The following is a 27855-nucleotide window of genomic DNA, read 5'->3' on the forward strand; positions in this document are numbered from 1 at the left end:
AGGCTATGGGGCCAGGGCTGCTGGCTATCAGATTAGTTGAAAGTGACTTTCACAGTGAACATGGAGTTTGACTAGACTGAGAAGCTGCAAAATGTTATCAGAAATTGAGATAAGGAAAAAAAATGCAAGCTGGTTTGCTGTTTCTAGTGGCCAAACTCCAATGAATGTCAAGCTCAATATTGTGCAAATATTCATCTTGATGAAAAGTGGGATCCTTCATACATTTAATTGGAATATTTTTTTGATCCAAGCAGGATGTTATCTGGAATAACAAGTGTTGGACACAAAGGAAACTGTGTGAAATCTCACCTAAAATATTTAACAGTAGTGTTATTTTGTTCCTCCTAAATCAAACAAACCAGTTGAGTTGTTTATCTTTGAGCCATGCAGAAGAAAAGTGGATGCCAAATATGGTCTAAATCTTTTGCTTACACCAAGAATGTGTCCTCTGAAACACTCACTGAAGAAAACAAAGGCTTTTTGCTGGGCTCCAGATCAGCGTAGTCCAATTGGTTTGTCTTAGCTTCGGGTTTGGATTTAGTTTTGGCTTGGCTTGACTTTGGCTTTCACAGCAGGTTGGTTGCTTCCCCTGCCACCATCGATGTTTATACTTGACAATCTTGTTGAAATTTTTTTTCCTTCTTGTTCCATTGTGGTTTTTTTAAATATTATTCACCTGGATACAGTTTCTCAGGGTTAACTTAAGCCCTCTACTACAAACGTTTATAAAGCTGTGGAGGAACCACACTCATGCTCCTGGTTTGCTGCAGATGACCGTAGCTCATGATGGGGCTTTGCTGTGAGACCAAACCCTGGTGTGTGCAGGTGGGCGACCAAGTCTCAGCTGGTCAAAGCCCTCTCTGACCCAGTGCCAAGATTTTCCTGCAGACTTCTTGCAAAGGGACCAGGTTTTGTCTTGTAACTTCTTGCCTTTACTCTTGTAGGAAAGAAACATTGAAGATGATGCCAGACTTCCAGACTAAATTCAATCCTTGGCTGTCTTATCCCCATTTGATCTTATGCCAATACTGTCCTTGAAATAGTTGTTCTCCTCTCAGCTTTCATTTTGCTAGGTCAAATAAACTGTCCTCTTTTAGTCTTCCCTTGTAATATATGTTCTTCATCGCTTCAGTGAACATCATTACAGTTACCTGCGTCTTTGCTGGAAATAATTTCTCTCAGAAGTGGTTAAAAGGATTTTGGGTGACGTCACATCAGGGACTTGGATATCTCCTTCTGTTGAATGTATCTTGCTGGATATGTTTTAACACTGAAGTTTTTTTTTTTTTTTTTTCTCCCCTGTTGGTTACCTTTACCTTTTGGTGCACTTGAGTCTCTCTTTCCAAAGCCTCCGCTTTTCTAACTAAAGAGCCCCCAGCTAACAGATGATTGGTTTTCCCTTTTCTTACAAACTTGCTCATTCTCTGCATCTTCATCTTCTGGATGAAGATCCATCACGGTCCTAGTGCTCTGGTCTTCAGAGTGGTTCCTCTTTGCCTGTGTGATATTTCATTTTCCTTCATTGATGATATTTCCTTGCTTCATATTGCCAGTGATTTTACTCAGAATCCTGCTCCTTTGCATAATGAAAATATTACATGAAATTGGTCTGGAGATGAATTCTGGAGCAGTTCTAGTGATGATCCTGGTTTAATAGTCCTATTATTGGTGAAAACTGTGGGAGACTTCCCGATGATCAATTTTTTATGTCCTTTACAATTCTTCTGATCGACATCTTTCTGTCTGGATGCATGATTATGTGGCATTACAGCAAATATTCTAGTCCAGTTTCAAAAGACCCTGATGTTGTTTACCACAAAGCAAGATGAGACAGCTTACCTTGATGCTTTCTGCAAGGAAAATATCACAATTAGATATCACAATTTTTTGGATTCAGGACACTTCTTGGACCTGTGTACAGCTATCAATCTCTGAGTTTTATTTCAGCCCTTGATGTGATCCACTCCAGTATAATACACATGTTCCCACTGGTCATCCTGCCTTTCCTCTTGAAATCTGAAGCAAAGTATTGTGCAGTTCAGAGCATATTTGGATTATCTTTAATCCTGGTGCCACCCATAGTGACCTCTTCTCTTATTTTTGTGTTATTTATATAGAGAAAACATTTTGTCATTTTAACTAGTTGCTTTAATTTCCTTTACAGACTCTAATTCAGTTTGACTTGTGCTATTTTTCACTTATGACATTGTTTCTCAACTTTTAAGATGCAGCTTTCTTTGGGATTGTTTCTTTTAATCTTTCTTTGAATTCTCTCTGCTTACTCCTAGTATCCTTTGAGAGAGATTTAATTACCCAGTTAGTCTGGAGCTTTTGTTCATTATTTTTTACCACCCCTTCTTTGTCCAGGATGCAAATTCCTACTAATTTTGTACCCAATAGCTAAATAAATTCCAATCATCCTCTCTGTTCCCATCCCTTATCTTATCTAAACTGATTTTGCTAAGTTTCCTTCATTTAAAAGAGTTTTTCTTCTTGAATCAAAGGTGTAATTTACAGTTTTGATAGTTATATCCTTGCAATTAACTTGATAAATTTAGCCAAGTTTCACTGTTCATGTTCCCTTCCATTAGGCACCTGGAACTGGAAATGCCTGTGGCAACTGGCCGTTGCTTCCCTAGGGCGATCTTCAGTCAGAGAGGACTGATGCAGCTAACGCTGCACCATTGCTCTTACTAGTGATCCAAAAGGTGCTCGTTTCATTTGTGAGGGCTCTCATATGTAAGATGCTTTCCTGCTTGCAGTAGCTCTGCTTGCTCCCTGTCCCCATAGCTAATGCAAGCAAAACTCCTGTTGAGACCATCAAGAGTGATTCACATGAGTATGAGGAGCAATTAGGTTCAATATATTACTGAATATATTTATGTAGTGAAACATGTATGTGCATCCGAGTGCATGTAGCTAATACTGTAAATCATGCTTTGGTTCCTACGCAGAACTAAAACTTAATTAGTAGCTGCTAAGGGTCACCAGAACAGTCCTGTTTCATAGGTGCATCGCACTCCTTAGCTGTCAGCTAAACAAGCCAGATTCACTTCTGTGGATGTATTGGCCCTAATTTCTAATTTCCTGCTCTTGCTGTTGTGCACACCAGGTCCCCCTTGGGTGCTGAGCCTCTCTCCATCATGTCGTTCAGGACTTGGTAGTTTTGCAGCCTGGAAGTGAAGGCTATCAGCATGCCTGGGCAAGGCTCTTTCTGCAAGCTGATAGTAAGGATTACTCACTCGATAAAGAAAAGGGGGGGGGGGGGGGGGGAGGGGAAGAGAGAAGAAAGCAGAATATTCTGTAGCAAAACAATAAATAGTTTGGACACAGGTTTCAGCTGGCAGATCGTGTGGCAGAGTGAAATCTGCCACAAAACCTGACTGAGCAGATGCCCTGGATCATTGTTTGGGACTAGGATGAGCAGCGGATGACCTCTCTAGGACAGGGCGGACAATTTATCTCCCACTCCAGCCCTCTGGGACCAAGTCAGGCCAGCATATGCCATTTCCCCCGAGTGTGATGGTCCTGAGTTATTTAACTTTAACTTAATTGTTTCTGCAATGGATGTTTTCATTATTTCTTCCCAGTGACTGCTTCTACAGGCAGCCTGGCTATTTAGCTGGAAATAAAACAGTTATCTCCTGATAAGGTCGGTAATAACAGGCTTTCCGAAAGCCTAGATGTGGATTCTTTGTATATATTAATGACATGGCATGTTGTTATTGCCATGTTAGTCTAAAGGTATTAAAGGAGTTCACAAGGACTGGCCATATCTTTCAGCGGACCAGCTGGTAAGACTGATAAAAATGGGCAAGGTTTTAGGCATGCTGGTCCATTTATTTAAGTTCCAGTCAGTTTAGTTGGTCTAATAAAAAGATACAAATACTTATAAGTTTGAATTCTCTTGTACATTGGTCACTTCTTGGTATTAATGTAAAATGCATATTTTTTTTATGTGAATGATCAACATTACCTGCCTATCTCTGGAAAAATCTACCAACCCACTGTTTACTCAGCCTTTTAAAATGCATTTTTTGAGCGACTATCTGCTACTACCATTCAGCTTATTGCTGAACTCATTTTCTCTAGGGTTAATGAGAACAAATCCTTTGAACTCACTAGTTATTTTTGTCTGATTTGGTGCAAGGCTCACTCTAACTGCCTTTTCAGTGAAATTGGTTATATAAATTATCAAGGGCTAGACTATGAAAAAGTTTGATTAAGTTAATTAGAAATTCAGAGCTTGGCCTTTGGCCAAAATGTAATTTACTTTCCTTAAGCCCAATTTGAAATGAAATCTTACTGCAGGTTTTAATCTAAAAATTCACAAGTTTTCTTAGCTCTTATTTTCTACTGTTCATGAAATAACTCAATGAATTAAATGTGTATAAGTGTTTAAATAAGAAAATTAAGCATGGACAAATTCTAAAATCAGGGTGGGGACTGTTGCCCCTGGTTGTAAAGCAGAGGGGTGCCTTTGACAGGTGTTTATCCCTGAGGGGAGTTAGCTTAGGGCAGATGCAAATCCTGTAATCCTTCAGTGGGTTATAGATGAGGGCCCAGTGTCTGTGCAGGTACCAGTGTTGGGCTATGGACCTGCCAGGGGTGTCTGAGCATCTCTGCTGCTTAATTGTCCCTAGCATGGTTTTGGTCCAGACAAGGTCTCTCCTGCAAACCTAGCCCGGGCTGAGTTCAGAGGAAAGCATGAGCCAGGGACGATCCTTAGGATGTAATTTAGACCTGCAGCTTGGGCTGCCCCAATCTTCAAACTGTTTCTGGTTTTGGGGTTACCAGGGAACCCCGAAGCCTCCAACCATCCTACCACACGGTTGCACCTGGATACACCCGCGTCTCCACGAGACTGGGATCTGACCACTGCCAGTGTTTGTCCTGAGACATGGCAACCCTGAGCTGGCATCACATCCCCACTCTGGGCAAATGTAGAAGCGCAAGGAGTGGAGAAATGCATAGTACCCCAGTTTTCCAAACCCAATGAGTAAGGAAGCTCATCTTTGCTGCTGTGTCAGAAATATGTTACCTCTGAAGCAGAGCAGAATTAGCATCTATACCCACAGAGCAGTTTTGGTAGTGGCTGGGTCTCTCTTTTTCTCCAAATTAAGTTTCTGCCCTAGGGTTTTGCTGCTTGGCAAGCCATTTCTCTGCAGAGGTATGCCAGCACAAACCAGGAGACTGAACTGTGCAGGAGGATGGAAAGGCAAACACTGCACAACTTTCAGGTCTATGCGCTGGCTCTTGCTCCAGTGCAGCAACAGAAGATAAACACACTCCCCTGTGGGGATTTTAAAAAAAACAAACAAAACCACAACAAAACAAACAAAATCTATTTAAAGGCCACACTTTTTCAGAATTTCTAAAACTAGACTTACCTTGGTGATGGCTCTTTGGGATCAATGTAACTTCAGACCCAGCTGAGACACTGGGACCATGGGCTATCCAGCCCAGTGCTTATAGCAGAGAGTTCATAGTCAGAACCTGTAGACTCCTTTCCTGCTAACTCAAAATATGACTGTCCACATTGCTTACTCTCTCCATCCCTCTGCTTGCGTGTTTTTGAACAGATGATTCTATGATAATGCAATGAGGTATCATTAACATCTGCAGTGTGTTTTGATGTTCATAAGGGAAAGTGCTACCAAAGTGTATGATTTTGCTGGTACTTCTTTTTAATGGTCACTATGTTGAATACAAGATGAGGGACCAGTATTCCTAATGATACAGGATGATAAGGGGGAGAGGGTTGTAGAGCCCCAGGTACGTACTGCAAGGCCGGCTGCCTTCTGTCATGCTTAAACCCCCTTTGGGGCAGGAAGGCAATACGCTCGCTATTCCACCTAAATGATTTTATAATCACCCCCAGCCTTTATTTTATTCTTCTGCCCATTCACTATTTTAATTATGATTTTTTTCTCCCTGGGCAGTAAAACCTCTTGGATTTTGCCTTTTGGTTCAGTTATTTCGGGAACTCATTAAATGCCTAAGTCACGTGTTCATTATTAGAAAGTGAAAACAACTCTCTAGCTGTGCCATGGGAGAGACTTCATAGTGAATTACCGTAGTTAAGTAGTAGCTTAACAGCTTGAGACTCTTCTAACATTAGGCAGGGTTTTTTTAGACCTTTAATGCATGGCAGATTATGATGCTTCCTGTACTGAATGGTATGAGGTTATTGTCTGTGGTTGGTTTAATATGGATCCTTGTAGAGGGATAACACACAATCCTGTACATGCTGTAGAGGAATTAGATAATGTTTTCTGTTTGATGAGGACAAGGAATGATTTAAAATAAAGGGAGAGGAAAAAAACCCCCACAACAATAAGCAAATCCTATCCTACTGCTTAGCTACTCTTATAGCTCTTGTCTAATAGGATTCAGGCTAGAACTGAAGTCGAATCATGATGTGATTCATCAAACTTCAAATTTCACTGTAGTGTCATACCTAGATAAATAATTTCTTCTGGAGAATCTGGTTCCTCTCATCCATCTACTCCCAACAGTTGAGATCATTGAAACCTCTAGTGCAACTGGGAGGGCTAAAGAGCCCCATAACTTGCCCTGAGAAGCATCGCAGTCAGTGGTGAGACAGCAGACGAGGAATCAATACTGCGGGGCTCTGCCGGCAGCAGCCTCACAGAGACTGATGGGGAGTTAATGCCTGTGTCCCTGAATGTCACTTTGGGTGATAGATGCTGAGGTGCAAGATACTGCTGTTAAGTGATAGAAACAAAAATAAGAGAGCAAGACTACTCACTCATGAGCTTTTATGGCTGTCCTTTCTGTGCTTTGGTATTCTTTATAGCACAATGGCAGACTGTATTTTTTTTATACCAATTGCTTAGTTAATTGGGCCAAAATGTGTCTGATCTGAAAAGTACTAGGTTGTGAGCTCAGTAAAACGTTGACAGGAAAAACTGTCCTGAATATCAACTAGCTTTCTAATCTGAAACTTGAATCTTTTGGGATTCACCCATCATTTGGTATCGGATGGTAACTTCAGATCACAGAACTAGCTAGAAGTAATAATCCAAGTATTTGCATGTTTGTTCTTTTATCAGTCATAGTTAATGTGTTCATTCTGGGTGTACAGACAAGCTCAGAGATATATATCCTAAAGTGAGGACAGATGATGTAATGGGAATCCCAGGCAAACGTGTGAATACTCTTAGGAGATACAGTTTGCTGTGGCAGAGAACTACCATCCTCTTATAGGAACAGGACGAAAGGAAAAAAAAAACAACCAACCAAACACCTCCACCAAATATCGAGAGGTTCGTAATGAAATAGGCTCAGGTTTACTCAGTGATCCTTATTTCCCCTTAATAGACTCTGCACCCTTCAACCCAAAATGACCCAGACTGCATAAGCTTCCTCTGTGCAGTGTCTCACCCATGGCTTCTTCACGCAGCCCCTTTCAGAGCTCCTAGCAAACCCTGGGGCACCTGTTAGGACCGGCTGCAGGGCAGGCGGTTAGTGATAGGGAAAGAGATACAGAGGCTCCCACCCCCATGCAAACTCCATAAACCCCTTCTCCACATGCTCTCATATTTTATTTTGTGTGTGTGTGTGTTGAATTAGGTTTTGGTTTTTTGAATAAGTTCCAAGAAGAAGTCAAATGGCACATGGAACTTCCCATTCTGGGACCAAGATGCTGGGTTATGCGGGAGGCAGTAGTGCCCTGAGATAAAAAGCCAGCTGTGAACAGCAAACAGTCGGTCCTCAGCATCTTATCCTTTCCATCCTGCTCCCCACCCTGCTCTTGTGCAAAATCCCCCAGTTGCAGTGAGCAACGTGGGCCCTGAGAGGAGATGGATCAAAAGCCAGCCGCTTGGTTAAGGCACAGGCACTCGGGGCTCTGACAGCATTCGCAGCCCTGTGGTCTGTTCCCCTGGTTACAACTCGTCCCTTCTCCCTCTATGTGCTGTTATCTTCTGCATCTTCCTAAACCACAGCATGTAATCCAAATGTAATGCATTATGTAGTGGCACCAGGAATCCTATTTGTTTTGCTGTATTAGGTCCCAGGAAGGCAGTGGCTGCAGAGGACTTGAAACCAAAGCCAAGCTTTGCCTTTGTATCTTTGTTACTTATTAAAAAGTGCAAGAAGAGAAACAGAACAACCCCATACCTTGCCTTTCTGATCCCAAGAGCATTAGTGAAGATAGCAATTAAAAGGAAATGCAACTTTCTGCTTCTAGTTGAGCAGGCTTGATAGGTAGTTAAAAAAAAAAAAAAAAAAGGCAAAAAAAATGGGGTCTTGCATGCCTCTGTCATTTTTCACAGGAGAATGCCCATTAAATGTCAGAACCATGAATTCCCATGTAAAGAGCTCAGACTCATCCTGCTGAGCGATGTGCACTGTACTGTGCACAGTATGTACATAGCATTATGGATGTATACTGTACAGTGCATGGGGAAAAGGGACAGTCTGCCTTTTGCAAATATTCCCAGAGTTTTGGACAAGCTCTAAGCTGGTCCCTGCACCTGTGTCTTACCCCGCCTACTCGCTTAGGGTTAAGCAGGTTAGTATTGTCAAAAGAAAAGTATCCACAAGGTAGTGTCAAATAGTTTTGAAGCAAGTTTTAAATTATATTAATTTTTTCTGTGATTATTTTCATTGGAGAAAAAGAAGGAGGAATGAGCTATGGAGTGAATGTCTTTGACCTCTAAAATACAGCCAGTAGCTGGGTGTGCTAGTAGCAAGTCCTGCCTGAAAAAAAAAAAAAAAAGTGGAAAAAGTAATAGCTTTGACTTTTTTTTGGCCCATTCCACCACTCCTGCCCCCTCTTTTCACTGATTGCAACCAGGTCCCCTCCCTGGCCGCACAGCAGGATTGTTTTGCAGTCATGCTAGCTCCCAGCAATACCAGCTCCAGCATGGAGCCCAACTAATAAGCCCTGCAGAACTTATTAGCTCAGGTTTTGTAGAGTGTGTCGCCTCTAATGAGGGTGTGCTTCACTGCATAGGGAGCTGTGAACTAATGCACCCATCGGGGGTGGGGTCTCCCAGGTTTCAGACCCTGTTCTGCATGTGAAGACGTGGATGATTTGTAATGCGGGTCTTTCCATTGCTATTCAGGGAGTTCTCCCTGCAGTTAATGTTGATTTATAACAATTTTTTGACTGCTGGGAAACTTTCAGAATACTGGAGGAAAGCTGAATTTGTATCGCCTTTAAAAAAAAAAGGGAGGGTTGAACAAAGTGCTAAGGTAATGGTACAAAGCACTTGCATGGATGCTTTATGCATGCTGTTTTCTGTAAGAAAAGGTGATGCAACTTCAACATGGCACATATGAAAAGGATTAAAACCTAGTTAGCTAATTGATTTCAGGATGATTTTATTGATTTCCTTTTCTAGGGGTGAATCAGGTGGTTGTGGTCTTGCCGCAACTTCTGTGTCACCTTTTAGTATGTCTTTTTTTGGAAGGATCTCCTAAAAATTGTCTGGGGTCAGAGGGAAGCTAGAATGACTGTAAGTGAAGAATGTCCCTCCATCGTGGTTAAAGCCCAGCGGGTAACAAAGCACCACGCAGCTGCTCGCTCACTCCTCCCCCGCGGTGGGATGGGGAGGAGAAAATATAATGAAAATCTCGAGGGTCAACACAAGGACGGGGGGGATCAGTCACCAGTTATGGTCACAGGCAAAAAACCAGACTTAACTTGGGGAGAAAACAAAATTAGTTTAATTTACTACCAATCAAATCAAACCAAGGATAATGGGAAGTAAACCCAAACCTGAGAACACCTTCCCCCCAGCCCTCCCTCTTTCCCGCCTCAGCCCCACTCCCGGTTCTCTCCCCCTCCTCCCCCCGGCGGCGCAGGGGAACAGGGGACGGGGGTTGGGGTCGGTTCCTCACCCCTTGTCTCTGCCGCTCCTTCCTCCTCGGGGGGAGGCCTCCTCGCTCGTCCCCTGCTCCGCCGTGGGGTCCCTCCCACGGGAGACAGTCCTTCACGAGCTTCCCTGGCGTGGGGCCTTTCCGCGGGCCGATCTTCAGTCCCAGCCTGCTCCAGCGCGGGCTTTCCCAGGGAGTGGCGGCCATCTTGGGGGGCACCCACCTGCTCCGGCGTGGGCTCCCCTCCTTCCTCACTCACCTCGGGATCTGCAGAGGGGTTCCTCTCACATTCCACTCCCACTACTCACCGCAGGTTCCCCTTCTGAAACCTGTTCTCCCAGAGGCGCGACCGCCGTCGCTGCGGGGCTCGGCCTGGGCCAGCGGCGGGTCCGACTGGGAGCCGGGGAAGCTTCCAGCAGCTTCTCACAGGAGACTCCCCTGCAGCCCCTCCCCCACTACCAAAACCCTGCCACACGAACCCAAAACAGCCTCAAAGCAGAATTGTTTGACACCTTTTATCCTTCCCTTATGTATATAAGGGTAATGTGGTAATGGTCTAAAAGAGCAAAAATGGAGAGCAAAACTGGTAACAGGTCATCTCTTCTAACTCCTGCCCATTTTGGGCCTTCTCATTGAAGTTTCACAGGGAATAAAACCAAGACTCTGGCTTTGCTCAGTGTAGCTCAGTTAGGAGTGACTAGGTCCCCAGATCAGGAACTGAAGCCAGCTAAACGCAGCCTGCTGATGAGGCTCACGTTTAGCAGCGGAGATACATAGCTACCACAGGCAATTTTTAAGCCAATTGTACATTTTTCTGAAGAAAGTCTCTTGTTCAAACAGGACTTCATTCTGGGCAGAGTGGTGTTTTCCTTGGGAGGTTTGACTATGTGCTCCTGCTTGCATGAGGCTTTCAAGCACTGGCTGCCCAGCACTGTGTTACGAGGTGATGGTTGATCTGATTTTGCTACCAGTCATTTAGGGGTTTAGATGTTGACTTGACAGACTTCAGTAAACTCTGCCATGCTTTCTTAGCACAGTTATTTTTGCATGTGTCTTGCGAGTGTGGAAAGTGAGGCCCATGAAGACAAGTCACTTCTCACAAGGTCTATGTGGTAGAGTGTGGTGGCATGTGGAGGTCTGGGCTCACGTGAGGGTGGTGGTGTTGGTAGGAGCACAATGACATGGTGGTGACACCACTTCTAAAGCTCCATTAATTCATTCAGGTGCTCATGCATGGAGCTGCATGGCACCTTGCAGACCTACCATGACAGACTTGGGTCATCTGTCCCATGAAGTCCAGGCTAGCGTAGGTCATGAAACGTCTTGTTTTGTGGCTTCCTCTTGAAATCTGGAAGAGGAAGAACAGCATGAAGAACTATGTCCTGTTGCTCTGGACTGAGACAGTGGGGATTTTGCTTAATAGGCTGATTATCTCACTTTCTTCCCTCTTACTGCACTTGTTTTAATGCCTACAGTGACACACAGTGGTGATGAGTTTCTGCTGTGCCAAAGCACTTGCCTTGACACAGGGAGGTAGAGGACATTGTGGATGGTGGAAATGGTGACTGCCAAGCTCCCCTTGCAGGAGCACACTGCCCTGGGCTGGATCCACTTGCTGATGTGACTTGGGCTGCAGGCTGCTCATCAGATGGCCAAATAAGGAAGCTTTGGAGCTTTTTACTCTTCCATCCAATACATTGCCCATTTAGTATTGAGTTTTTTCACAGTCAGTAGAGAACTGCGGGTTTCATAAGCTGATTTGTACCACAAATGCCGCACTCAAATCCTCTTTATTTTTTGTGACAATGCAATTTTTTTATCCTCGTGTAAGCAGCCACGAAATAAAAGTAGCTTTTGGCTGTCGTATTTCCCCTGTTCCTTATGCTCCTGTTGGGCTAGAGAGCCCAGCAGGAAAGCGTGGCTCAGTTGCTTCTTAGGAGAACATTTTTCAGTGTCACTGGATGTGTTCACCTCTCATTTCTAGGTTGGGTGTTTGCGGGGGAGATAGATGACAGTTTTCATCACGATTATTCCATTCTGCTATTCCATTGCTCCATTTCCCAAGAAGATTTTTGGATTTTTTTCCCCCTGCTTTGAGAAAGAAAATGATCAGATGATGATAAGTCTTCAGCTGTCTTCCTACTTGAGCTGTTGCTCCACACTGGTTAGCTTCAGGCAAGCCCCTATTTCCAAATCCCAGCCTCCCCAGCTATTAAGATGATAAAGAAGCATGCTGATACATCTTGTTTGTTTACACCATCTGGGTGTGGGGGGCAAGCTGTAAACAAATGCACTGACTTTGAAAACAGGCAAAAAAAAGGAAGCATCGATTTGTCAGGCATCATCCCTCCGAGCAGCTACAGTACCTGTAGTGTGACTAGAGCTGCACCCATGGAGCTGGTGCTGGGGTGGGTTAGCGCTGCCCCTCGGCGTGGCCCAGCACGCAGGGAGGCGGCTCTGCCGAGCAGAGCAGATGTGCTGGGTCTCCGTCATCCGGAAAATGCTTCTTGCTGGCAGCGTAACGCAACCGTGCGGGTCAAGGTCAAGTTGCTGGCAGCCTGCATCCCACCGGAGCTGAGCCAAAGTCGTGCAGGAAAAAAACCCCAACACAAAACAAAACCCACAAAACCCCCTTTTCTTCCATTTTTCATGGCCAGCCCTGTGCCCCCTGCTCCGGGCTGCGGTTTGCAAACAGCGGGGACCCGGCAGTCCCGGGGGGAACGGGCGGCCACGGGCAGGCACCGATGCTGGGCTGCTCCTGACATTTCCGCCTGCGAGTGCCCAGCCAATTGGCGAGGCTGGAGCAGCGACACATGAAATATGATGATTTTCTGCTGAAGAGGAGGAGGAGGAGGAAGGGGGGGCTGGGGGGGAGAGTGTGGGAGGACCGCTTGCTCCCGATGGTTTGCATGCCGGGGGCTGCAGAGAGGACTGGCCAGAGAGGAGCGCGGGGTGCAGAGCCGCAGCACCCCGGGTATGGCCCCTTGCTCCCTGCTCCCTGACCAGGAGGATGCGATTGCCACCCAGGTGGGCCGGGCGCCGATGGCACCAGGAGAGGCGCGAGGCTGCCGGGGGACGCTGCCGTGGGGTGCCAGGCCTGGGGACCTGCTGCTTTGGGGGGCCCAGCACCCCCTAGTCCCCCATGGGAGAGCTGGCTCTGCATTGTCCTCCGGGGAGCTGTGCCACGCACGGGGCCGCCGGCGCTTTGTGGTGCTTGTTAGTGGAGGGCTGAGCTTTTTTGGGGGCTTTAGTTTGGTTTGCTAAAAACCCAAAATCCCACTCCTGGAAGAATGCTTTATTGCTGTGCCAGGGCTGCTCAGTTCAAACTTTGCAGCCTGATCCTTAGTTTGATGGGAAGCACTTGACAGAGCTCCTCTCTGCATGTCATTAACCCTCTCACGCCACCGGCTGGGACAGAAACTGTTAATACCTAAAATTCAGTTGCAACAAATTTAACCCTGATGAGGAGCGACCGTACAACTCCCTGAATCGCATCCAGCAGCTGTTCATTTTTATAATGACTATGCATTTATCCAAGAGCTGGGTGGCAAGTTTTCCGTTTATTATTATTCTCCCAAAGGGGGGGGAATCCTGTTAAAAAATATATATAATAATACTCACGAAGAAAGCCTGCTAGTGCAAACCACACCTCCCCCTGCTCCAACTGTGCTGCTGCTGCTGCTTTATTAATTTATTTGCGCCGTGAGTGACAGTCCTCCAGAAGTGATAATTGGTGCACTGTATCTTTAAAAGGTTAAAACCCTTTTCAAAAAGGCCTAGACTCATAGTGGGAAAAGACAAGAGAGGCTTTGGCTGGCTTTGGATCCAGAAAACAGCTGCTGATTAGAGTCTGCGTCTTCGGGCTGAATTTATTACATATTTTTCAGCAGCAGGGATTCTAGGAGGAAGCTTCCGTTTGGGTTTCTTGATCGTGGTTTATTTTTATTCAGAGGAATAACAGAGGAAGGATTTGTTCCGGCTGGAGCATGCTCACAACCTACAAGATCTCCCATTATTAAACTGCCTAGTTTGGGCTTTAATATACATGTGGTTTTTTTGTTTTTTTTTATTAGCGTTATTATTATTTGGCAGCGTGCATCTCTTTTTTTTTTAATAATTTATTTTGAAAGGAAGCTGATCTCGTAATGAGCTTTCTCCTTCCTTACTTGAAACAGGTGCTAATGAAAGAATGCAAATAGCACCGGCTGAGCTGAACATTTCATAAAGAAGGGAACAGCCACCGACCCAAAACGGTCCGGGATCTGCCTGCTGGCACCCAGCAAAGGTAGGCACCGGGGGTTTGGTTGTTTTTTTTTGTTCTCTGCGTGCATATTTGCAAATGGTATATTTTTCTCCCCCCTCCCTTGCTGCGGGTGCACAACCGGACGGCGAGATTCCATTTTGCCTCCCAAAAGGTGTCAGGTTGCCACCGAGACGCTCGCCCGCTGCACACTGAGTGTGCATGTGTGTGTATATATATGTATATATATATGTATGTGCGTGTGTGTGTATCCCCTGGGTGGCCAGCGCTGGCTGCCGTGCATGGCGCGATGGGCGAGCTCCCCAAGCCCGAGGTAACCTTAGCGGTGTCAATCAGCCCACAGCCAGCCTGTAACCCTGTCCCCGCCACGCTCGCAGCTACTTTGCTGCTTGCTCCTGCTTAATTAGCCCTGGCTGTCGCATGAATTTATCGTCGCTTGACAGCAACTTCATTTTCTCCCAATGTGCATAGATTATTTTTTATTTTTTTTTCCCTTGCTGGTGGGAGGCAGGGCTGGGGGGTGGTGGGAGGTGAACGCCGCGTGTGTTAGTGACATGCAAGATTGACACAGGCGTGCAGAGGGGCACGCGCCTCCGCCGGGCACCCTGGCCGCTGCGTCGGTGGAAAAATGGACATGTTGCTCTGTGGGGAGCCTTGTCCTCCTGGGGCGATGCCGGGTGCCAGTGCCGAGGCCCTGCTCTGCTTCCCATCCTGCATTTATACTCGCTGCAGAGTGGAAGCAGCTGTTACCTGATGCTACAGCGTGTATAAACATATTAAAAAATATATATATTCCTACCTTCATTTTAACAGCTAGATCCATGTCTATGGCTGAATCCCCTTTTGCCTGTACAAAGCCTGGGCACTGTTTTTTTCTTTTTCACCCTGCCTAATTTTATTTGCGCGCGCTTGGGGCTAGCATTTAGGTAGCGCTGGGATATTACCCTCAGAGGTTTGTCCGTTGCTGGGGAGCTTGAGTTTTGCCCCGTGCTGGTGGGCTGCTGTGGCAGAGGCAGGTGGAGGTATCTGCAGCTGCTGTACAGCAGCCCCATGCAGTACCTGGCCATGGCTCTCACTCAAGCTCCGGGTTTTCTGTCGTGTTCCCACAGCTGCGAGCCTGGGCTTGCAGCAGGGACTGCAGTGGCCTCTCCAAGGGCCAAATCCAGCCCTCGCTGGGATCATCCAGCTCCTTCAGACATATGAACCTCTGAGGGCAGAAATTAGCCCTTTGTCTGGAAGTTTACATTTATATTTTGGTGTGTTTAAGTGTGTTTGAGCAATATATTTCTTTTCTCTGTGTGCATGCAAGATTAATTGTAGTTTTTTTGCCTGACTGTCAAGGAAAGGATCTGCAAAAAGTTTAGCCCAATTAATTGTGCGAGCTGAGGGTGGGCAGCACATGAAATAAAATACTTATTTTATATAAACAACCCCTTGAGGCTTCCTAGAAAGAGAACTTGTGAATATCTAACCTGACAGATAAAAAGTAATCAAAACTGAATATGCACTCTGGTCTGTCCCTCCCTTCCAAAAGCAAATAATTTTTAGTTAGGAGCTTGATATGGGGTATATACAGGAGAATATGATTAAAATATGCTTTGGAGCCAGCAGTAGGGGAATACTCCTCTAAGCCTGGTTTCAGCCGGCGCGGGACTGTGAGCACCTTGCATCCCCTGTCTTCCTGCTCTGCCAGAAATGGCAAATCCAAATGCTGTCGGGTGCTGGCAACCCCAAGCCTCGTGCTTTGGGATGCGAAGAAAACGGATATTTCCCCAAACCTCACACTCCCTTGTGCCGAGCCAGTGATGCTCGGCTTGCGCTGGGGCTGTGTGGTCCTGCGGGGATGGGACTTTCTGGTTTTCATGCCGTGCCAATGAAGGAGTGTGCTCAACGCTACTTTTTTTTTTTTTGTCTTCTTCTTTTGGAGATTGCAAATCCTCCCAGCTGCAACAAAACATGGGGTGGTCAGTCTTTATTTCTCTCTCCTTTCTGCCAGCCTGCTTGCTTGGCGGGATTTCTGCAAAGCAGTGCCATGTGGGAGCTCGCTGCTCGTCTCCAGTCCTGAGCTCTCGCTCCTCTCAGGCTGGTAGGAAACCTTTTGGATGAGAAACCTCCTGAGAAAGCCCAAGCGTGTGGTAACTAAGGAGGGGGAGGATGGGAAGGTGGTGTTTTTCCTATCAAATCATCTCCTGCACAGGGAATAGGCTTCTGCTCCGCTGCCTCTGGGGCCACAAAACCCTTTGTGCATTGCCCAGCCCAAACCCTCCTCGCGGCAGTTTGAGCAGGACACAGCAGATTTTGTCTCGTGCTGTACCAGAACCAGCGTGCTTCTCTGCAGGGATGGTGGCATCTGAGTCCTGCCAGGACTTGCTCTTTTACGAGGTCTCCGTAATACCTTGGGACTGGTGGGAGTTGGCCCTGCATCACTCTGACTTTTAACCTTTCACCACCTCCTGAGAAAGGGAAATGAAACTGTTTTTCTCCAAGGCACCAGAGCCCAGGTCATCTGATGGTATCATGCTTGCAAAGGGTGCTGTTCATTATTTTGCTTGAAACAGTTGTAAACCTCCTATAAACATACATAACATGCAAGGTTGTGGCTTTCAAATGGCTCTGCAGCTTCTTGGCCCATTTCTGGTAAGGATTGTGGCTGGCCTGTTCAATTGAGTTGTGTATATGGGGGTGTGTGCTGGGAATTGAGAATGCTGTTGATGGGCCAAGAAGTTTTGTGGACCCCTGGAGGAGCCCAGGTTCAGAGTGCTTTAAAGGCCTCCTCCTCAGTTGCACTTCAGTTCTGGATTTCCACCTGGCCCTGGGATGGTCCAGCAGTTATCAGAAATCTCAGCTATCTGTGTTCAGGACATGGAGCTGGTGAGGAAGGGATCAGTGCCAGGAGAGCAGGAACATAATATTGACCTAAACCTATCATTTTTAATTGGACCAGCTGGAAGTGAGTCTTTCTGCCTTGTGCTGGTAGGAGCAAAAACCACTCTAGATTTGTTTGGGGCTCAAAAATATCTGCTTTCTCCATGTAAAGCTAAATACCTGAAGCTGGCTTAGTTAAGGCAGATGTGTAACATGGGTTAGTATGCATGCATCAAAGAATAGTATATCCCAGCATGCTGATTTATTTGACTGTTTAAGGGTGTACGTTGTTATCTGAAGAGGATCTTCAAAAATACCTAAGAGGGCTGGTTGTTGCTTACCCATATTTAACCATAATACTGACCTTACTGCAGAAAGGATGTCAGAATTTGTAGGCCAAATCTCTTCATTTAGTTCTTTGAAAGCTCAGAATGGAAACATAGCAGCTACGTAAGTCATGGATTTGCTCAACTCTAGTCTCGGTGGTTAACTGAGGTGCGGAGCGGGGGGGGAAGCAGCATGGCCTTTTTTGTTCCCGTTTAACCTTTCTGCCTCTTACTTTTTCTTCTGTGTGGGAAATGGGGAGGAGGAAGGGGGAGCCATTTGGCCAAGATCTCAGTGTGAGTCCCAGGCAGATTCAAAATACAAGTAATAAGTTTTGACTCTAAGCTCCAACTGCAGACAGCCAGGCTCGCTTTTTCTTTTTTAGATAATTATTTGCTAGGCAGACACCGGTGCTGTAGGGAAATGCATGGGGGAACATATTTTACTGTATAGATAATCCCTGTTGCTAGATGTGTGTAGTTGCACTGATGATCCTTGTTGTGAGAAGCGGGAGCAACCCCAGCTCCTGGGAGCATGGATGCTGTGGTGGGGTCTGGGCCGTTTGGAGGTGAACGCCGCAACCGGCTGCTGTTAACAATGAGTTGAATAATTTAAAGAGGCACGTTGCATGCAGCATGGCCAGCTTGGGCTCTCAGGGGGCCGCATGTGAAAGCCCTCATGGCTGAGGGACATGGGATGCTGCTGGCATCCCCTGGGATCAGAGGGAGGGGGAGGCCCAGAAATAGCTCCTGGGATGGTCCCCAGGAGGAGCCCAGCTGCTGCTGGTCCCAGCCTGGGGCTGGTCTGGATGGGTTGTTGTGACCCAGGATGACCTAATGACCCTGACCCTAATGGTCCTAGCTGATCTGCCTCTCCCTGCAGCTGGAAGAGGAGGATCTCACAGTCCTGCTGCTCCAGGGCTACTTGCAAGCTCCCTACATGGGAATCCCATGGGACTTGAGACCTTCAGATGGGTTGTCTGCCCCTCAAACAGCCCAGATTTTCAGTGCAGTGGAGAGATTGTCTCTTGCTTGCTTCGTCTCCATGTGCCATTTTGAAAGGAGCTTGGTCAATAAAATCCGGTGGAGGAGGCAACCGCAGGTGGCTGGACCGTCTCCTGTGTCTCTGGAGGAAGGGCCCAGGGCTGCTGCTGAGTCACGGCCCTGGTTTGGGGGTTGCCAGCAAAAAGAAATGAATAAACCCTGATGTAACAAGTGATCTGCTGAAAATAAGTCACTGTAGAGTTTATCATTCTGTTAAAGCGTGAGTGAGAAAGGCGAGTGCTGCTCATGATGATGTCAGGGATGATCTCAGAGTCCTTCAAAATACACCTCTGCTACAAACAAAACTTCTACCCCCCCTTTTTTAGTTGCCTTTAGAGTTTAAGCATATTTTATATAACCTGGTGGGTGTTACGGCTACATGATAGATTTGAAATCAAAAGGTCTAGTATGTTTGAAATAACCAAAGGAAAAATTGATAGAGGTGTGATTGGAGATCATATGGTCTTTTAAATAAATGCTCCTGTGCAAAAGAACAGACTCCTTGGACCAGCTCAGCTGCGCAAGCATCATCCTGTCATGCCCCAGTGCTGGTCCCTCTAACCCACATCCATCCTATGTCATCTGTGTTTCAAAGGCATTTCTAGTCCTTGCCAGCCAGTTCCCCTTTGCCTGTGTGGTTTAGTCCATGAAGAGAAATTTATCATCCCTCATCTCTCTCCTTAAGGCCTTTACCTCATTCTGTGTTGGTTGTCAAAGTCATTGCAATCTAGTATATTGCAGGCATGTTCCCATTCACCCTGTTTTTCGTTGCTTTACCTCTTTTTTTTTTTTTTTTTTTTTTTCATCCTGGCATCATAGTGAATTTTATGGGAGAGTGAAAATTGCTGAGACAAACAGGTTGTTTTGTTTTTAATGGCTGTTCAAAAGCAGTTTGGCCAGGTTTCTTCTGAAAACTCTTCGCTGCAGTGAATCTGTTGCTAGAAATGAATTCTCCAGATGACCCTGTGCAGCAGGGATGTCTTTAGCAAGCGCAGGCAACATCTACCTTACTGATAGTTGCATTTGATTATAAATTTGATTAATTCATTGGACAGAAATTTTATGCAGTGGAAAAAAAATCTTCTACCTGGCAAGTGAAGGACGTGCTGTGCACCCATGGCAGATTGAAAGAAAATATTTAGAGTGGCTTCATGTCTCCAAACAAGATGTGTTGCCATGCCAAGAGAAAGCAGTGAGTAAGGTGGCTGTATGGGTCAGACCACCCACTACAGGGGGTGAAAACTGATCTTGGGCCAGCTTCAACAGCGATCAGAACGTGTGCTAGTGTGTGTGTGGCTCATGGGCTGCAAGGTGCATGGGGGCAGTCAGCAGACCATGAACCACAGACTTAAAATAAATAAATAAGGTAACGAATGGAAGATATTGCTGTTAGAACCAAGTGAGTTGTTTTTTGTAGCACTGACTATATACCTGGTTTGGTTTATAGTTAGAGCGAAAGATGTGCTTCTCAGTTGGGGCAGAAATTATATTATTTTACTCCTCAACTACGTTGTGGATTAAGCATCGATGGGATTTAGTTTCCCCTTGTGAAGCCATGGGGACCTGAAAGCAAAAGTGCTGTTGAATGTTTTGCTCCTAAACTGCATAGCATATGAAATTATTTGTCTTCCTCCATCTGTGAAACAAGGCACCTGTACGTGCTCTTCCAGTGCAGGGGGATGCTTGATGGTTGGGTTGATGCTACCGAAGGTCTCTTGTATTTCCCTACACTACAGGCAGTTTAAGAGAAGAAAGACTCCTTGTTTCTGTTTTTACAGAGATGTATCACCCCGTAGGGCAAAAAATTTGTTCCTTGACTTCAGTTTCTTGTTGGCACCTCAGGAAATGCCAGTGCTACAGGTATTTGTGTGGCACGGGCGTAGCTGGCGTGCTGTTGAGCAGGAAGATGCTCTTGCTGTTTGTATAGGGTCCAGCTTCGTGGAACCCTGGTCTTGGTGGAGATTTCAGGGTGTTCCGTCATACAGAGTAAATGATAAAATCAGAAAGGAGATTCCCTTCAGTTAATTGTGCAGACAGTGAACTTGGGTAGTCCAGTGTGGGCAGTGTGCTTGGTTGACCATGGGCCATGAAGCAGAAGGCTGGGCTGTGCTCATGGGGATGCTGCAGGGAAGAGCTCCATGCTTGTTTCACCCCTTACTATATTTCCATGCTCCAATTTCAACACCCCTTCGTCAACTGGCAGGGATCGATAATATAAATAACAAGGCATTGCAGGAATGTAAATAACACCAGAACTCAAAAGTGTTCTGGAAAACTCGCATGGGGAAAACCAGGAAGGTAAACAAACTCCCAGAATAGCTAATTTAGCTGGAATTTGGCTTGTTGATGAATGCAGGAATGTGACAAGGTATGATAAAGCTATACAACAGCTCTGTGATTTGTATGCCTGCAGCTGGCAGGACATGTATTCCTTTTGCTGTTCAAATTTTGGAGTGCAAAGGGGGCATGTTCTCTCCTGGGTAAATCAGCTCATCGGTTCTGGTGTTGCCTTGCATTTCCCAGTGCTATCTCCTGGTGTGATGTTATTGCTTATGAAGATTTTGCAAATCATATGATAATCCTCAGACAGGGAGGACTCTAAGGCAGCTGAAATTAGTCTGTATCCGTAGTTATTCTGCACTTTGTTCTGGGATGCTGTGTACACTGTTGAGGCATGAACCTGTCCCTGAGCTCTCTGTTGTTCCTTACAGTGGAAAAGGTTGGGAAAATTGAAAATCAAGAGGCTAATTTTCTCAGCTAACTGTACATAACAGGTTTCTGTTGCTTCTGTTGCTATTTCTGTCAGTGTTTGTGTATTTTTTTTCTCAGTCATTTGGATTTTGCTCAGTGTTTGCCATTGTAAAAGCTGCTCAGGGACTGATGCTGTCTGAAGAAGCATAGTCTCAAGTCAAAAATGCATATTAGGATAAAAATCTTCATTATGGAAAAAAACCCCTTATTTGGTTCTCCATGACTGAATAATCATAAAAAGAACTTGGTACTCAAGAGCAAACTGCAAAGGTGGAGGGGGGACTGCAAAGGTGGAGAGGACGCCTACATTAACATCACATACAGGTTGCAAAGTTAAGCAATCAAAAGATGGAATAAGAAAGTGTTAGGTTGAATATGTAATTGTAACTTCCCTTTGTCTGTCTGATGTTTATCAGGGAGAATGCAATCTTGTGTTATTTACAACTTTCAATAAATGGATATTTAAGATAAGCTCGATCATGTAATTAAAGACTTTTGACACATGGCCAGATGCTCTGCCTTTATGTTTGTGTAAATGAGAGCAGAGTGTGGCTGTGTACCACAGTGCCTGTGCTCAAGTGGCTTAAAAAATGGCTCTTTGTCCCAGTCTAACTGCATTTTCTGCATCTAGATGGTATGGAGGGATGGGACCATCCCCTCCATAGGGCAGAAAGGGAAACTAAAATTTGCGGTGATCTAACTTGCTAAAGGAGACTAGATGTGTTTTTGCAATGTGTTTATAAAAGGTGTGCCCTCAAGCAGGAGAGTTGCCCTGATTTTCCAGACAGTGTTTTGGGAAGGAAATTAAGCTCCCCAAGGGACAGGTGGTGACTCTATCCTTGCAGCTGAGTGCTGTGCTCCAGGTGTTGGGGCTGAGCTTTGCACTGGGCTCCTCATCTCACAGGCTGGGTGGGACTGAACCCGAGGTCTGGGGCAGAACCCAAAGTCTGGGGCAGCCTTTGCCCCTGCAGCTTTCCCATGCCCTACTGGCAGTGTGACACTGCAGAGCTGGGGCTAGTAAAAGGTCTCACTGGGCTAGCAATTGCAGAGCCCAGGGTGCAGTGCTGGAGCAAGACCCGGAGCGTGCATCTCATGGAGAAGGGAGCTTTAGGGACTTTGGGGATGTTTTAGCCCAGCTGGACCTGCTGAGGAGGAATTAAGAAAATAAAAGTGCTCCTTGCAGCTAAGAGCTGTGCACCTCAGCAAGATAGGTAGTTAACTTGAAGCTTGGGGCTTGAGTGTCCTCCTTGCAAAAAATTTGCTTGAGTGGGGAGAATTTTGTGCTGCAAAGATGCAGATGAGAGTGGAACCCCTCCTGGCCTCCTGGAAGAGCCTTCTTGGCCCTTGTGTGTTCCAGCAGACCTTGCAATACAGAAGTATTGTTCGAGGCAAGTATCTGTGTGGCTAATGGGGTCTTGTTATTGAGCTTTTCCAGCACCACATGGGCACCTTGGATTTCACATCCCCAGAGACATCTGTGGGCTTGCAAATAGGTGTAAACCTAAAAGGAGCACGACAAGGGATACTGTATTTTGGTGATACAAAGCTGGAAATAAGAGTAGTAGAAAGGACGAGAGGAAAGCTGAACTTGTAGGGTTCATATATTGTCTACTTTTTCTTAACAGGCTGAAATTGTTGCATTAAGTTTTTGTGTAATTGCCTATGGTACCTTTTTTCTCCCCCCCCCCCTTTTTTTTTTTTTTTTAAGAAGACAGAGTTCTTGGTGCTTTAACTATGGCATGCTGCTCGTTTCAAACTTATGCCAATAGAAATCATCTGTAAACTCAGTATTTATAGATGTGGTACTGACTGACTTTGACTTTAAGTGTTGCTAACAAAATATTTCACTCCTGCGTATGTACTTCTGCATTTGCACCATACTAAAATCCATGAAATGGTACAACCAGCTCCCAACAAGCAACCCCACTTGCTTTTTGGGGAATGTTTTTTAGCAGTCTAAACCTTTTTAAAACCTTAAAGCTGCATAAGCAGCTTAAACCAATCTAAAGCCTTAGATCATTTTAAACAGCTTGTGCCAATATAAGGACTTAGATTATCTTAAATACCTTAAACAGATCTAAAGCTTTACTGAAAGAATTTGGCCATTCTCAGATTTGGTTGATTATTTGATTGATTTCACAGTTACTTTGGTTACCACTGGGTGACTCTGCCCAACCACTCCTGACTGGAAGATGCCCTGATTTTCTCTATCTTGTGATTTTTACACTTTGGATGTTTGATGCTTTGACATGTGAACATGGCAGTAAAATCTGAATCTGTAACCTTAACTCTGCCCTTATGCTTAGGTTATGATCATCTGTAAGTTCTGTACATGGCCCCAGGTTATTTTGGCTAAATATGTATCTAATTTGCAGGAAAAAATGAATTCTATTACACTGGTTGAGGATTTTCAAAGAATCATGAGTGCCTGAACTGCCCTTTGCAGTCTGGATTCTTATAAATTGCTTATATAGCTTTGAAAATCCCATCTTCAGATGTGGTAGCTTAATTAAACCTCTTTAAAAATGTACATAAACAGAGGAATGAGTCCAGACTGTGACTTAGGTTAATTTGGACATTCTTTACTTACTGCCTGCTCCTCACTACCACATCCTCATGGTGTTAATGTAGGGTCTAATTCTTCCTTTATTTTGCAAAAGAAAATCGTAAGTAATTCAGGCTTGAAGAGTTGGGGGCTTTTGTTTTTTTTCCTAAATTAAATTAGGTGGAGTTTCACTTCCACACCAGTCAGCCCTGAAAGGCTGAGTTACTTGTTTTCCCTTAGAGCAGAGTGGCACCAAAGCTCTTCTGAAAGCTGAAGGAGCAGCAGCTCCAGGAATATTTTCTTTAGCAGATACACTGATAATAATACTAGAACCATAAGAAGACACTGTCAGGGAAATTTTCCACTTGAACTCCTTAGCTGACAAAAGGAGCCAACACGCTTCCCTCCTGCTGAACTCTCGGATGCGATTTGTACACCCGGGTAGTTTCTGCTCCCCCTTGACCTGAGCTGCAGTCCCTGGGGCAGCGAACCAGCCTTTCTGCAGGTTGGGCTATGACGTTGCTCCAGTCCCACTTGTGCCCTTGCTGCTTTGGCCATGCGGGGTGAAATTTTCTGTATTGTGAGCACCGTGGCAAAGGGAGTTTGTATGAAAACAGGTGGGTTTTTGTGGTGGTGCATGCAAAGTAGTGTTAACCTTAAGCTCTCTTCTCTGTTACTGTATATAATGTAGTATTGGAACAGACCTAAATAAATTGGAGATGAAAATGTGACAGTTCATAGGAAAGACTAACTTGGAGCAAAGCTGGTATCTTCACCCATCGGCCTCATGGGCTCTGCCATGTGCAATATCTGCTTTTCAATCTGTCCTACATATCAGTAAAACAGATGCACACAGATCTCTGACATTACAAGGAGACAGGATTTTAGGACTTTCACATAAGAAAACTGTTTTAGCTTGCAAGAAACTTTAGAAAACTAAGAAAAAGTTTCAGTTTCGTTTTGAGATACAAGGCTGTTTTTTCAGGCTCGGTTGTTAGATTCCTAACGCAGGTTATTCACAGTGCAGCTGCTAATAAGTTCTGGTCTCCTGTCTTTTATTCACTTAATAAATTAATGTATTTATTATTCATAGAAATAGTAGGTGAGTGCTTGCTTGAAGGTGAATTGCTTGCTTTCAGCCTGCCAAGCTCTGAATTCTCTTGTAGATAGTGTCATTCATATTTAGAGCAAGAAGCCTGAATGCTACCTTGGTATCTGTGAGAATATCTAGTGGAAAAATATGGGATTTTACAAAACACCCTTTTTTTTTTTTTTTTTTTTACAAAGTAAATTAACAAAAAGAACATAAAATACATCCAGAAATTCCTGGGGGTTACACAGTACTGGAGATTTCAGTCCAAGCCTGGATCCTTGAGCAGCTCACCGTTGGTGCAGCTCTCCAGTACATAATTAATAAAGTTCCTTTCCTTTCTTAGAATATCTGGCCCAAGGAGTTCAGGATTAAGTTTGCTAGAAATGTAAACACATCGCAGCTGGGTAAACCGCAGCTGAATCAGGGCAGAGAGCAGAGCAGCCTTTTAAATCTGATTTTCTTTCCTTTCTGACTGACTTCCCTTATCTATAACCTGCTGACTAGGACTGGGTTTGCTTCTGTAGCCATCCTGAAAAGCTGTGCATCTTTGCACCTACAATGTTGGTGCCCATGTCTGCTCAGGTGAGATGTGGCATGCTGGTCGCTGTTGGGCTTTCTCCTCTTGCTGCAGAGCTGGGCAGGAGTGAGCACACTGGTTTTGGAGCTGGACTGGTGCATTTGTTCCCTCCTGTGGAAACCCACAAAGTGCCTGCTTCCTTGCTAGTGACAACTTGGTGCAATGACTTTTTTTTACTCATCTTAGGTGTTTTTACCTTTTTTTACCCTTGGTTTGCTGCAAGCTCCAGAGTGCTCTGAGCTCTGCGTGCCTCTGACTGGTGCAGGTTACCCCTATAGCAGCAGCTTACTCTCAAGGCTACCCATCCTGAAATCTGTGCTATTGACAGAAATATGAAAGAAAATAATTCCTAAAGCCAATACTAATAGAAAAAACAAGGGAAAGACCTTTTTTTCTTCCTCCTGACATGTTTCCAGTCCCCTCTCACAGTTACTAGGTCTGGCACACACACTGCTACCACAGTTGCGGAGCCCCACTGTGCAACGTGTAACAGAAACCTGAGGATGCAAATGGACAGAGCCTGGGCAGAAGGGTCTGCAGGACACCCTAGGCTTGGACCTTTCTTGTCACTGCATCCTAGAGATAAAACAGAAATAAGCTGTTTGTTCCACTGCTGTTCACAGCTGGAGATGGGAATAGCCACCAAACAGTGCTAAAGCAAGAATTAAATGGATTTAATACAGACAGTGTGGTGCTTGGTGTGTGTCACCCCTGGGCTTCTGGCAGCCCCTATGTCCCCCCTTTTCTTTGCTGGGGGCCATCATGCTGCCAGGCAGGACCCTGAACCTGGGAACGAATGCAGATGGACCAGGTATATGACAAGTGTTGTTCAATTCTGTGCCAACCATGATGGGATGTGGAGAATAATTCAGACTATATGGGGTTGTAGCAAAGAGCCCAGCTGCCTGATGTAGGCAGTCGAGGTGAGAGGTTTCCAGTTTTCCTTTCTCCCCAGTTTGTTCACACATATGCAAACTGTAGTGGTACAAACAAGTCGGTGTTGATGCACCCAGCAACTGCATCTTCCTTGGAAGGGGCCCTGATTTCTGAAAGCATCACCATCCAGGACAACGTTTAAGCATGTGCTTGCCTGTAAGCTTGTGTTTAATTGCCATCCTGGATAATGTTGTACTTCATCATGTTCCTAAATGTTTTCCTGATTCAAGGCCAGTGTTGGCATCCTGCGGGTTGTAGTGCCATGTGAGAGCTGCCGGTGGTGGATGCGGCATCCCAGCCCCATGTGGTGTGGACAGGCATTAGGCAAGTTATTGCCATTGTGGAAATGAGTAGTGTGTAGGGAAGGAGGCTTGAAGCTCCCCAGTAAAGAAAAGATCTGTGTTACTTAATGGGGTGAATTGGTGAATACAGTATGCTGAGGAGGGTGATAAAATATACGGTGTCTGTAGCAGCAAAGGATTTGTAACGTTGGTAGATTTGGGTAAGGATTAATGAGCCTTTTCAGCTCTCAGCGACTTGCTGAAACTCCTTAGCCTTGTTCGTTTGGGGACTTAGCAGCTCAGGGTTTCTTTCAGACTTCTTAGAAAGCTGAGAATTGTTATCTGTGTATGCCCAGAGTATATGTGTGGAGAAGTGTGTGTGTGTGTTTTCAAAAGAAACGTGTGAGATGTGGACCTGAGGGCTTGTACCTGCCTGGGGACCAATTGCAAAAATCTGTGCAGAGCAGTAAATGTGAAGGCAGAATATTTCCAGTGTCAGCTTAAACTCCTTTTTCTTGATGTTAAAACCTGCAGAGTTGTGTGGTCTGTATCAGGAGCAACAGCAGGGTGTCCCAGAGAGCTGCTGGGCAGCCTGGGCTGAAAACACCTCTGTGTCTGTACCCCAGGCACCCTGGCAGGATATGTCCCCCCCTCCTTCCTTCTCTTGCTGACAGCTTTGCTGAAGGCTGTTTGCAGCCCAAATGCAACTTTATGCCAAAACTGCTGATGCTGCAACAGAGCTGTGCATCATACTCTCAAAAAAATTCCTTCTGCATGGGGTGGTGCCATGATGTGCCTCCAGGTCCTAGTATGAGTCACAGCATCACACTGTTTCTCTGGGATGCCTGTTGTTGACCCCATAATTTTTTTATTTTTTTTTAAGCTAAACAAAACTCAATGCTTCATCAGGGCTGCAAAGCTTGTGAGATGTGGGCCAGGTGGCAACCCTGGCAACCTCTCCAGAAGAGGTGAGCGCTGAGAAAGTACGCTGTGCCACCATGCTGCACAAAGACCACATGTGTCAAAGCTTTGTTGCCTTGTCCTCCTCTCTGTACGGAGGAGAACGGTGCATTTTATGGCTGGCCAGGTTTTATGAGGCCAGATACATTTGGTCAATGTACCAGAAGGGTTGTCAAAAACCTTGTGTCAAAAGTGGGGACTAGCCTTGCTGGCGTTTGGATGTGGGGAATTAGAGCAAATTAATTCCCAACATTACTGGGCCAGAGATGAGCACAAGAACGAGTGGGCACAAATTAATGGAAGGTTTGGGCATGTCAGGAATTTAGGTGGAGTTTTTTTATGCAGGGAGGTTAGTGTGTGAACCAAATTG

The sequence above is a fragment of the Accipiter gentilis genome, chromosome 17, assembly GCF_929443795.1.
Source record: "Accipiter gentilis chromosome 17, bAccGen1.1, whole genome shotgun sequence".
In the NCBI taxonomy this organism is placed as follows: Eukaryota; Metazoa; Chordata; class Aves; order Accipitriformes; family Accipitridae; genus Astur; species Astur gentilis.